This window comes from Dreissena polymorpha, chromosome 3 (genome assembly GCF_020536995.1).
Source record: "Dreissena polymorpha isolate Duluth1 chromosome 3, UMN_Dpol_1.0, whole genome shotgun sequence".
Classification (NCBI taxonomy): domain Eukaryota; kingdom Metazoa; phylum Mollusca; class Bivalvia; order Myida; family Dreissenidae; genus Dreissena; species Dreissena polymorpha.
In genome coordinates this window covers 124,409,328-124,422,637 of record NC_068357.1, presented here as the reverse complement: position 1 = coordinate 124,422,637, position 13,310 = coordinate 124,409,328, and positions in this window count along the sequence as shown.

The following is a 13,310-nucleotide window of genomic DNA, read 5'->3' as shown; positions in this document are numbered from 1 at the left end:
CAAATAGCTAAATATTTCGCCTATTAGGTCTTATTATTTTGACTAGATATATAGATGAAACACTCAGTGATATTTCATTTCATCATTATTGTATTTGACATCAAATATGCATCGAAATTTGTTTGGTTCTTCATATCACTCGTTATATACTATTGTTGCTATATTCATCGCAGATTTAAGACGTTCTTCCAAAGGCATATGTGTATAAAATGTAAAAAATGGCACACACTTAAGACTGTTTAAGCAATACATTTTTATGATAAATATCTTTAATTGATTAACTTTCCCCGCATGTCTGCAAAACCAGTACATTTCGATAAATATGTATATAAATAAAGACTTTAGTGAACAATTAGAAAGTCTGTTGTCACAGGGAAATGTTTTCTCCTATCTATTATGGATGTTCTCAAATCAACAATCGCCTATATGCTATGTGGGTAATCTCGTTATTGCAAGCATATTGCATTATCAATTGTGTTACTCAGTAATTTAAGCCAGGTCGTTCTTATTTTTCTTTTCTTTTCATTAGAAATGATTTATTAAATAGTCAGTTTGTTGACATATGTACATAGTATGTAAAATTTATTACAATTATTTTGTATTTTGTATAGTGCAATACTTTGTTAGTGAGAAATATGAAAATTGCGTTATAATTATTAAAAATACCACAAAGACGTATTAAAAACGGGGTGTTATACAAATTCGTAGTAGCACTTGAACAATTATTAATACACGTCATTTAATCCTGGACACAGGTTTGGAAGATTTCTGCTCGTGATTAACGTGATAATTTCAGTGGCGATATGTGTAAGGCAGAAATGGAAACCGTTTCTGTATGGAACTGATGATACTACAACACTCAGCAATCAATCTGATCTTTCACATGTCTGTAATAGTCTTATTACATAAAGTATTCACAAACACAATCATTTATGACCTTAACATAACTAATACTTGGTCACAAATCTGTATTTTCAAGCAAACAATATACTATCTTTACTCATGTGTATTTGAAACAAAATCGCCAAAATTATAGACGTCCGGCCCAGCCCGGGGGCCCAGCTCTTCCGTGTGTTATCGTTTATATCACATATCATACTATTTTGGTCCTTCACTAAAATTTAAACAGAACCAGCCTTCCGTACGTTTATTTTTATTCAATTGATTACGCAATTTATGACGTACCTCGTGTGACGTAATTTCAATGACGAAACTACCTAGACTCTCTGGATTTTATGACAACAATTCGCAAGTGGAGGGTTTTAACCCCGAGGGGGGGGGGGGGGGGTAGTCCAGGACATATACTGTTTAACCTCAAACAAATTGCAACAGAAATAAAATCAATTGCATCATGAAGCCCATAAATAAATACATATTAAAAAAAAACCGCAATGAAAATTCGAAGCCTTTTAAAAAATATTAATAAAAACAAATCGTCTTTACCGTGTTTGATTGTTATGGCCATTATTTACCACCATACTCGCGTTTACTATGACGAAAGTTTTCACCGGAAGTTACAACCAGAATCAATAACGGCTCCATCGGTCAACGATTGTGATCAAAATGTAAGTAACTTTGTATACTATTAACATACAAAAAGTGCAACGATGTAAAGATAAAACATTTACCTTTACCCCTCGTAATTTTACCCGCTTTGTATTAAGATTTATGCAATATTTATATAGTTACTACGTCACGATTGGTATTGTTGACGTTATAATACACGAGGCTTGTTTTTTTATCATTGAAACAAGATTAATGTATTTATTTGTGTCAGTTTTGTTGTATTATGGTGATAATTTACAAGCATGCATTGGATGAGGTACCAATATTATGTACTTGTTGAAAAAAAAAACTACGGAAGCCTATTCGGGTCATATTTTTTTTTAAAATCAATCATCATTTATACGTGCCAATCATCCACACATTACGTTTCAATGACATGTTAGTGCAGTTTATTATAAATGCAATACATTAAAACATATTGACGAAGTGTATGCAAAGAAAGCTTGGGTATTTTCATTTAAAACGTCATCATGATAGATCCAAAATCTCATTCGTTCTTATATCTTGTTATCTGTGGGATACTTTGCACAGTTAACGATTTTTATGTCCATTTCAGGGTCCAAAAATGAGTTGCATATTCTGCGACGCCTTTATAGAAGATGGACAGCCCACAGTTGTTCAACTCCAGAAAGGATGTGATGCTATCAACGCTTTAGCACAAACACTGGGTCTCACCTTCACTGTTATACCTGGACAAACCGTACATACAGTGTGTCGGCGAGACTTTTGCAGACAAAAAGAACTTAGGCGTTTCAAAAACCCTGATCAGAATTTGTCAGAAGAGTATGGACGTTTTTGATCGGGCGGTGGATTTGACTTTGAAAAACATTGTTTATTTTGCGGACAAGTCGGGAAAACTAGTGGAAACAAACGGGGATTTGATGTATTTCCAGTTCGAACGTTTGATTTCCAAAATAAAATACGACAACAGTCATTAAACAGAGATGATGAATGGGGAAATCAGGTGCTGGCACGATTGGGGTATGCACACGATTTACCAGCTGCAGATGCACTATATCATCAAACGTGCAGTGTTAACTTTCGAACTGGACAACAGAAACCCATCAGCAAACAAACTGAATCTGGAATTCCCATTAAGTCTCCAAAAGGGCGTCCAGAGAATCAAAGACAGAGTGAAGCATTTCTGACTGTAACACAAAGATTAGAAGAAAACGACGATGAGCAAACAAGTATTAATGACCTTGTGAAACAGATGGACGATTTATATCCAGACTATGCATACAGTGCGGTGTATATGAAAAAGAAATTAATGGAACAATTTAATGATCAGATAGTTATCACAGAGAAAAATGGAATTCCTAATATTGTTACTTTTAAAAAAACAGTCTCCACTAGGGGTAACTTCTAAAATTTTAGGGTATGGGTGTCCCGCTGAGACTTCCGAAATGTGACCCATTTTTATACCGGAACTCTGATAAAGTAGACCCATTTTGATACAAGATTTTTGAAAAAAGCATATCCATTTGTATACGATACCATTGAGAAAGTGGACCCATAACAATACAAGAAGTTTGATAAACTGGACCCATTTAAATACTAGAATTTGATAAAGTGGACACATTTCATACTAGAATTTTAATTTCTTTCATATCAATACATTATACTTATTGAATTTGCTACTTTATCTTTTCCGCTACTGAAATTTACTTTTTGATACCCATTTATATACAAGAATGACATTTATCATACCCAATTTGATACTGATACTTTCAAATCTATATGCATTTATATACAAGCAACTTTCTGATTTCAATACCCATATCTATACTTAGATGCTCAAAACCATACCCATATCTATAATTTTAGTCGAAAAACACACCCCATAAAATCGGCACACCCCTGTATACCCGTATATAGGAAGTTACCCCCCCCCCCGGGGTTTTAACAGTTAAATATATTTTAAGCATGGAACGATTCCAAAACGTATTTAGGATTTTGTGTTTGTCATGCATAGTTGGGAGCTTCGATAGAAATAAAATTATTATAATCGCTTCGACATTCGATTTCGTAAATCGTGTTTATTGTGACAGTGTTAAGCCAAGCCGAGTATGCGGATACTTTGATAATAGATGGCACTTCGATACCAGACAACACCAAAAGCCACTCGCGAAAGTTTCAAGAGTTCTTCAGCTTTTTTGCGTTTATGTTCTGTTCATTTGGTTTTCAGACACGTAACAGTGTTTGGTTGATTAATGGTATAGTCCTTTGTATTGCGGAGCAAGAAAGTCGTGAAAAAAACAGTGGATTATAAGAAAAGAGATTAAATTTCATCGATAATCGTCATGAATTCGATGATCAGTACGTATTTCAACAAAATAAAAATACTTGGAAATAAATCAAGAACATGCCAACTTATCGAAATAAAAGATAAATCATTCCTTTAATGTTACATGTTAAATTTTAGTTGAATAACGTATTTGAGGAAATTCAAATGTTTTAATAGTCGGATGCCAAATTGTCATGGACACTTCTTTTAACGATCATCTCAAAGACAATGGAACTTCGATTCCAGATAACTCGACACTTTTTACCTGATATAACACACTCTATTTAGTGAATCAGAAATGCAGAATTCTCTGTGGAATACTGCTATAGTAAGAAGGCAATAAATAAAAATGTATGTACTGACGTAAATTAAAAACGAATTACCGAAATAAGTTCTTATCCCTTTTGAATATGATAACCAAAGGGAAAGGGAAGTGTAAAGGGAAGTGCTTCCTATAAGTAGAGCTCAATATAAAGGGAGTTTTCCAAAATCTTTTAAATTTTGTGGCAACGCATTAGTATCGTCTCCATGATGCGATTCTAATTAGCACCAATGATTAAGGATTTTATGAGGTGTATTGGCCGCTTTAAGACCCCTTGCTCCCTTATCTAGAGTCTTGCTATAAGTTCAATTGAACACAGTTATCCACATGATCCGTTGTATTTCAATTCTCATAATCTCAATTTACCACTTAAAAACAAGTTTATTATTTCGACAATTATTTTTGGTCGTCACTTGAAATATATAACTTCAGAAATAAGCATTTGAATCTTATTTAAAATTTGCACTTATAATATTAATTATATAAATAAATAGTAATACGATTTTTGAAAACGAACAATGCCATTGGTTATATTTTACATGTGTATGTAATTACGTTATGCATAGATTCCCAATGTGTCGGACTTGACAACGCAGATTGATTCGTATTTCAAAATGTTTGGTAAGAACAGCCATAATATACATAAATGCATTTCAGGTAGAAGATAAAACTCGGTTTTCAGAATGCCCATTTTGTTGAAAGTCTCTGTTATCCGAAGTGCCCTATATCGGGAATCAAAGTATCCGCAACTTCATGAATACCACCTTTTTAAACATGCTCTATCTTCGTTTATATTTCAGTGAATACTATCAAAATTTCAGTATTTTAAGCACAGTGATTACTCTACTGGCTGGAATATCAAAAATGTTCTTGCAATATTTCTAAGTAGTTTTATTTTGTTGAAATGTTTACTGTTCATCCAGTTTATGCCATTTTCCGACCGAATTTTCTATTTTAGTGGGGAAAAATCTACCATTCTTCCGTGATGTTTTTCTTTGCAATAGAAAAGGATACACCATTTATAAACTCGACCATGCGCCTTGTCTAAAAAAACTTTTCTTTATGAAATAACTTTAAAAAACACTATATCCGCATACCCAGCGTGTAAGCATTCGATGAAATCGTTTAAAAAAGTGTAATTAAAAATTAAAGAAGATAAACAGTTGGAATTACAGAAAATGGAATCACAAATCTTTGTTATTTTGTTATTATAAGAACCGGATTTAAGTTGTCATCGAGGTATGTGTGTCTGTTTTTATAAATTTTGCTGTTTCACAGTGTTTGACCAATCTTGTTAAAACACAAATAGAGGCATCAATTAAATGTACAGATGAGTTTCAGTTTCAATCGATATTTCATTTATTAGTTTTATCCAAATTGTGTGCTACGTGTCGTTATAATTATGTTCGATTCTTTCGTTAAGTTGTGGCTTACTTTTGTGGCTGATATGTAAAATCGGCCCGGCTTAGCGGGCTGATATAATTTATATTGGCCCGCTAGATACTAAAAACGGCCCGCTCACAACGTCATTTTGTTACTATTTATAGTAACGATATGTGATATACTATTTTTACGCATGTGTGTTTGAAACAAAATCGCCAACCTGAAAAGTTGTTTTGCATTCAAAAGAACGTTGATGATGAAACATTCAATTTTAGTCTTTAAAATCGCATTTTACAAGACGACGCAAACATATCTTACGACAATACTTGATATTAAATAGCAAACAGTAATCAACGTGACATTTCATAATGCGTGATTAATATCTAAAACAAATAGACGTTGTATTTGTCTAGATTTTAGGATGGAAGGGGCATAGAAAATAGATCTTAAAAGTTAAGCTTTCATTAATGCTTTTTTGAAAACTCTTTTTTTAGGGCATATAGCTTTTAAAACAACAATCACTGTGTGTGGGCATTAGAGTTGGTCTCATATTTTCTAAACGCCTAGATGCGTTGAAATGTAAGGTCGATGTAGCTTTCTGTATGTAGTGTGATCGTCACACACGTTGAACAAGCGTGTAATAATAAGGGGCAATCGTTCATAACCTTCCACATTTATATACTATTTTTCAATGACCAGGTACAGTTAGCAGTATTTTCAATGACCAGGTACAGTTAGCAGTATTTTCAATGACCAGGTACAGTTCGCAGTATTTTCAACGACCAGGTACAGTTCGCAGTATTTTCAATGACCAGGTACAGTTCGCAGTATTTTCAATGACCAGGTACAGCTCGCAGTATTTTCAATGACCGGGTACAGTTCGCAGTATTTTCAATGACCAGGTACAGTTCGCAGTATTTTCAATGACCAGGTACAGTTCGCAGTATTTTCAATGACCAGGTACAGTTCGCAGTATTTTCAATTACCAGGTACAGCTCGCAGTATTTTCAATGACCAGGTACAGTTCGCAGTATTTTCAATGACCGGGTACAGTTCGCAGTATTTTCAATGACCAGGTACAGCTCGCAGTATTTTCAATGACCAGGTACAGCTCGCAGTATTTTCAATGACCAGGTACAGCTCGCAGTATTTTCAATGACCAGGTACAGTTCGCAGTATTTTCAATGACCAGGTACAGTTCGCAGTATTTTCAATGACCAGGTACAGTTAGCAGTATTTTCAATGACCAGGTACAGTTCGCAGTATTTTCAATGACCAGGTACAGTTCGCAGTATTTTCAATGACCGGGTACAGTTCGCAGTATTTTCAATGACCAGGTACAGTTCGCAGTATTTTCAATGACCAGGTACAGTTCGCAGTATTTTCAATGACCAGGTACAGCTCGCAGTATTTTCAATGACCAGGTACAGCTCGCAGTATTTTCAATGACCAGGTACAGCTCGCAGTATTTTCAATGATCAGGTACAGTTCGCAGTATTTTCAATGACCAGGTACAGTTCGCAGTATTTTCAATGACCAGGTATAGCTCGCAGTATTTTCAATGACCAGGTACAGTTCGCGCTATTTTCAATGACCAAGTACAGTTCGCAGTATTTTCAATGACCAGGTACAGTTAACAGTATTTTCAATGACCAGGTACAGTTAGCAGTATTTTCAATGACCAGGTACAGTTAGCAGAATTTTCAATGACCAGTTACAGCTCGCAGTATTTTCAATGACCAGGTACAGCTCGCAGTATTTTCAATGACCAGGTACAGTTAGCAGCATTTTCAATGACCAGGTACAGCTCGCAGTATTTTCAATGACCAGGTACAGCTCGCAGTATTTTCAATGACCAGGTACAGTTTGCAGTACTAGTATATGCAAAACATCAACGCCGTGCTCTGTGACAATGTGATTGAATGCATGTGCGATAAGTGTCGTTTCTGATTAGCCTGTGCAGTCCACACAGGCTTATTAGAGACGAAACTTTCCGTGTTCATGATATTATTCGTTTTAAGAAAGGCCCTTCGTAGAAAAAATCCAATTTAGTTTGAAAGTGTCGTCTCTGATTAGCCTGTGCGGACTGCTCATGCAAATCTCTGAAGACACTTTAAGCACATGCATTAAACCGCCTATTCAAAGAGCACGGTCCTTAATTATGTTACGAGTTATATTATTGATTATTATCAGTCTCGATACATATCACTTTCATTCAAGTCAGACGTCTTTTTTACTCAATGACTTCGCAAGTAGTCTTACAGCGATTTTAATATTCAATTTTTATGAGACGGGTTGTTGGTTACATCTCACTGTGGACATGTCTGACATTTTGCAAAGAGGCTGGAGTTCTCTTCTTCGCTTCTCTTCTTTAATTAATTTACGTTTCTTTGTATATCAGCTTTCGGACTCAATAATCAAATATTCGTGACACTTTCAACGTGAATTTTGTGAGTTCATTTGTTTGTAAGGCATGTCTGGTATGACGCTCAAATAGTATTTATTGCGAAATTTAGGGATTTCCGATTGGTTTAAAGGCACCACAATTTCCATACCAAAATCACATTATTCTATGAACATTTAGTTATGTGCGTGATGATTGTAGATTATAAATGTTAAGAATTTTAAGCATGTTTAGTTACCAGTTATGAGGGTGAGAATCTATTAGATAAATTTACTCTGTTTCACAAGAAACCGAATGTAAAGAACGTATTGAAAGAATTGTTTTTTTCAGCTGGCTACTTGTTTTAATGACGATTATTTGACGATTATAGATTTTTTACCATCCGGAGTTTGCTTATAAATTATGCCGCGTTCTGAGAACTGGGCTTAATGCATGTGTGTCAAGTGTCGTCCCAGATTAGCCTGTGAAGTCCGCACAGGCTAATAAGGGACGACACTTTCCGCTTTTGTAGAATTTTTAGTATCAAGGAAGTCCCTCCTTACCGAAAATCAAGTTTAGGCTGAAACGCCGGAAAGTGTCGTCCCCGATTAGCCTGTGCGGACTGCACAGGCTAATCTGGGATGACACTTTACGCACATGCATTCAGCTCAGTTTTTTCAGAACAAGGCTCAATTAATGCCCGGCACAAGGCTTGACATAAAATCAATTTAAAAATATTCAACTATAGAATTAACAATTAAAGCGAGATTATACGATTGTTTATATGTGTTTAATTGTAATATTATGATAAAATATGTTACAATAACTTAAAATATGCAAGAAAAATTATACATTGAAGACGAATTGCATAAAATGCAGCAAAGATAAATTAGCGCCCATCCCGATTGTGACAAAGATATTTCGTATATATTTTCCTACAATAACCATAGCATTCGTCTTTTTAGTAAGTGTTCGTGTGTCGTATGAATAGATATAGTTGCAGCAATTTAAAATGAACCGTTAAAGTAACATTACTGCTCAAAATCAACGAAAATTTCGTACAATATTTCGTAAAATAAAGCTAAACAATTAAAAATCATTGTTCCTTATGGCCATTGTCGAAATCTCAACGCTAGATGTGGTGTGGCAAAATAGATGTCTGTGGATAAAAAAATGCTCGTTTTTATTATGGTTTTAAGATGGTACCATTTAGTGTTCGTGTGTCGTATCAATAGATATATTCGCAGGAAATTAGCATGGAATTTATTGTGGTCACAAATAAATAAAAACGAGCATTTTGTATCTACAAAAATCTATGTAATCATAAAACATCTAGCCTTGAAATTGTGCCTATTGATATAAGGAACACTGATTGTTTAGGTGTTACGAAATACTTTACGAAATTTTCGTTGATTTTGAGCGTTATAGAGACTTTAAACTAAATTTAGATTCACATCGTACATGCATGATTTACATGCTGGCGAATTCGACTGTAGAGACATTTTCGATTTCAGAATTAAATATCGTGCTTATTTCGCATTTTTCGACACATGTTCTTCTTAACTTTACTTTTATTCTAATTAATATTGAAATATATGTTTAATAAAGTTTTTTTAACACATTTTATATAAATTAATAAATATTTGACAAAATCGTATAATCTTGCTTTAATAAATAACATAGAATTGCAATGTCAATATGCACTGTGAACTATGTATTTTACCTTTTCGTTTGTTGCAATTCGGGTTTAGATTTATGTCATATTAAAGTGACATTTTGATGTTTAGTTTGTTTATTTCGTATCGGATCCAGAAGGCCAATAACAGCCCAAGTGGACAATGATTATGCATACAGTGTTTACAAATGTGCAATATATAAGGAAATCAATGTATGACAGTTGAAACATATATACTACTACGAGTTATACTAATACTAATAATACTAAAAACATTAATAATAATAATAATAATAATAATAATAATACCACTAGTAATACAAATAATTATTATAATAATAATAGTAATGATAATAATTATAATAATAATAATAATACTAATAATAATAACACATATTTTCTACTAAAATGGTGCAAGGTATATCATGTAAATTTACATAACATGCAACTCAAGATTGTTGGTTAAAACACACCTCAAACTGCAAAAAGCAAACGTGTAATAATTGTAATAATGATAATAATGCAATGTAATTTGTGAAATCAGGTTATATAACAAAATACAAATAACTATGATTCTTCCTAATAACACACTAGAGTTATACAAGCATGATATATAATTTTTATGTATTATACATATCCATTGTTACAAAAGCTCTACTAAAGAATGTACAAAAAGTAACTATTAAATACTAGCATAGGCTCGACTACTTATTCGAAAAAGAGAAACAATAAGTAGCTATGAAACCTAAACAATAATGAATATAACTTTCATATTGACATAACTGAAACTATACTTTTTTCTAACGCCTTGTCTTGGCTACCTATTCGAGATCGAAAAATAGATAGCCATAAGGCTTGAAAATGTTTAAATAAATGATAACAAAATTATAATAATGATCGAAAAGAACATTAAATATTCCTTTCTAATACAAAGGGCAGCTGCCTTGAAATCAAACAATTATGAGCGTCAAAGAAAAATAAAACAAAACTAGAAATGGCGCGGCAGAGGCCGACGCGTATCCCCACGCCGAATGTTTGACCTAGGTGTGCCCCAGGGTTGGTAATGGGGCCATGCATAGCTGAGATTGACCATATTGTCATAAGAGAAGTTCATCATCAATTAGAAGTGAATTGGTGTAGAAATGAAGAAGTTATAGTAAAAGGCAATTTTGGGTGGGTGTGACATATGTGGGCAGGGCGCCCCAGGGTTGGTAATTGTGCCATGCATAGTTGAGATTGACCGTATTGTCATAAGAGAAGTTCAGTATCAATTTGAAGTGAATCTGTGTAGAAATGAAGAAATTATAGTAAAAGGCAATTTTGGGCGGGTGTGGTCTATGTGGGCGGGGCCCCAGGGTTGGTAATGGGGCCATGCATAGTTGAGATTGACCGTATTGTCATAAGAGAGGTTCAGTATCAATTTGAAGTGAATCGGTGTAGAAATGAAGAAATTATAGTAAAAGGCAATTTTGGGTGGGTGTGGTCTATGTGGGCGGGGCGCCCCAGGGTTGGTAATGGGGCCATGCATAGTTGAGATTGACTGTATTGTCATAAGAGAAGTTCAATATCAATTTGAAGTGAATCGGTGTAGAAATGAAGAAATTATAGTAAAGGCAATTTTGGGTGGGTGTGGTCTATGTGGGCGGGGCCCCAGGGTTGGTTATGGGGCCATGCATAGTTGAGATTGACCCTAATGTCATAAGAGAAGTTCAGTATCAATTTGAAGTGAATCCGTGTAGAAATGAAAAAATTATAGTAAATGGAATTTTTTGGTGGGTGTGGCCTATGTGGGCGGGCGCCCCAGGGTTGGGATTGGGGCCATGCATAGTTGAGATTGACCCTAATGTCATAACAAAAGTTCAGTATCAATTTGAAGTGAATCCGTGTAGAAATGAAAAAATTATAGTAAATGGAAATTTTTGGTGGGTGTGGCCTATGTGGGCGGGGCGCCCCAGGGTTGGGAATGGGGCCATGCATGGTTGAGATTGACCGTATTGTCATAAGAGATGTCCAGTATCAATTTGAAGTGAATCGGTGTAGAAATAAAGAAGTAAATGTAAAATAACCTAAAAAAATGAGTGATAATTTCTGACGCGGCCCCACCCCAACCGCTATAACTTTTGACCCAGGGGTCAGATCAAAATTCCAAATAGTGCAGGGTCGCACATATGCTCATAGCTACCATGTGTGTAAGTTTCAAGGTTCTGGTGCTTTTAGTGTAGGAGGAGATAGTGGCCAGGACGGACGGACAGACAGACGGACGGACGGCGGAGATAACCACAATATCCCCACCTTTTTTTCTAAAAGCGTGGGGATAATAAACAGTTTATTGTGAGAGTTTGATATACATTGCGTATGAGTGTGATATCGCACTTAACACAAATGGATCATAACCGATAATATTTTGGAAATGATAAATCGTATCAAAAAGTTATATGAATTTTACATAATTATAAATATCAAAAACATAGGGGAAAGTACACATGAATATTGTTTGCTTAATTGACATTTTCATGAAATAAAACACAATATTTGTAATCTTTTAATGAATTAGTTTGACATTACATATGTGTTGTTTGTACGAACTTGAAAAGCGTTAAAAATGTAAATGCACAATTTTTTAATTACCAATTTATTTTCTGAAGTAATAAGTGCTACAAATTTATGCATATTTGGTCTGTGACGAAAATATGATGGAATGTATTGTTTTCTTAGTTCTGAGTATAAAATGCATTCAAGTACAAAATGAAACTCATCTTCAATTTTATTACATACGTTACATTTTCTTTGTTCTAGTGGAATAGGAGTGGGTCGTGCCCATCTGCCGCTTTCAATGTGCAGCCTATGTGATGCCAGCCGTAATTTAGAAAAACTTATTCGAAATTTACTTATTTGACAATAATTTAGGTACGGTTGAAAACGAAATATTGCAATGTGTTTATATAAGTTAGCTCTGCTGGAGTTTTCAAGCCTATTATTCCAGTTTTGGATAAATGTGTCGTTCAGTCGTTGTCTTAAGGCAGATATAAAAATGTTTACATTACCAACATCTTGGAAAAGCCAAGCGTCATAAAATCCCAAATTACTTAACAAATCCTTAAATAGTGTACACCAATTTTTCTTTGAAGGATAGACGATGCTATCATTTAAAAGAGTTAAATATATTTTCTTAATAAATTTGTTGTCTGGGGTTCTTAAAAGTTTTACCCAGTATTTAATAATATTTAAATATCTTCTGGATTGATAATTAATACGTCCAACCTCACCATATACAAAATCATTTTGTGTGCATTTTTTTACACCCAATAATTGTTTGCAAAATTGCATATGAACCCTTTCTATTGGTAAAGCCTTAAAAAAGCCCCATACCTCGCTACCGTAATTCAATATTGGGGTTATAAGTTTATCGAAAAGCTCAAGTTTGTTACCTACTGGAATTTCCGTAAATTTGTATAAATACTTTTTCAGTTTAAAAATTGCTTTAAGTGCTTGTCCAGCTAGTGTGTTTGTGGCGTCGCAAAATGACCCGCCAGACGTAAAAACAACACCGAGATAATTAAAACGGTTGACGATATCTATAGTTTTGTTGTTATAACGAAAAGAAATGTTTGAATTGCGACCGCCTTTGCGAAATATCATTATTTTAGATTTATCTGTATTTACTACTAGCTTTCATGTGTTGCAATACTCGTGT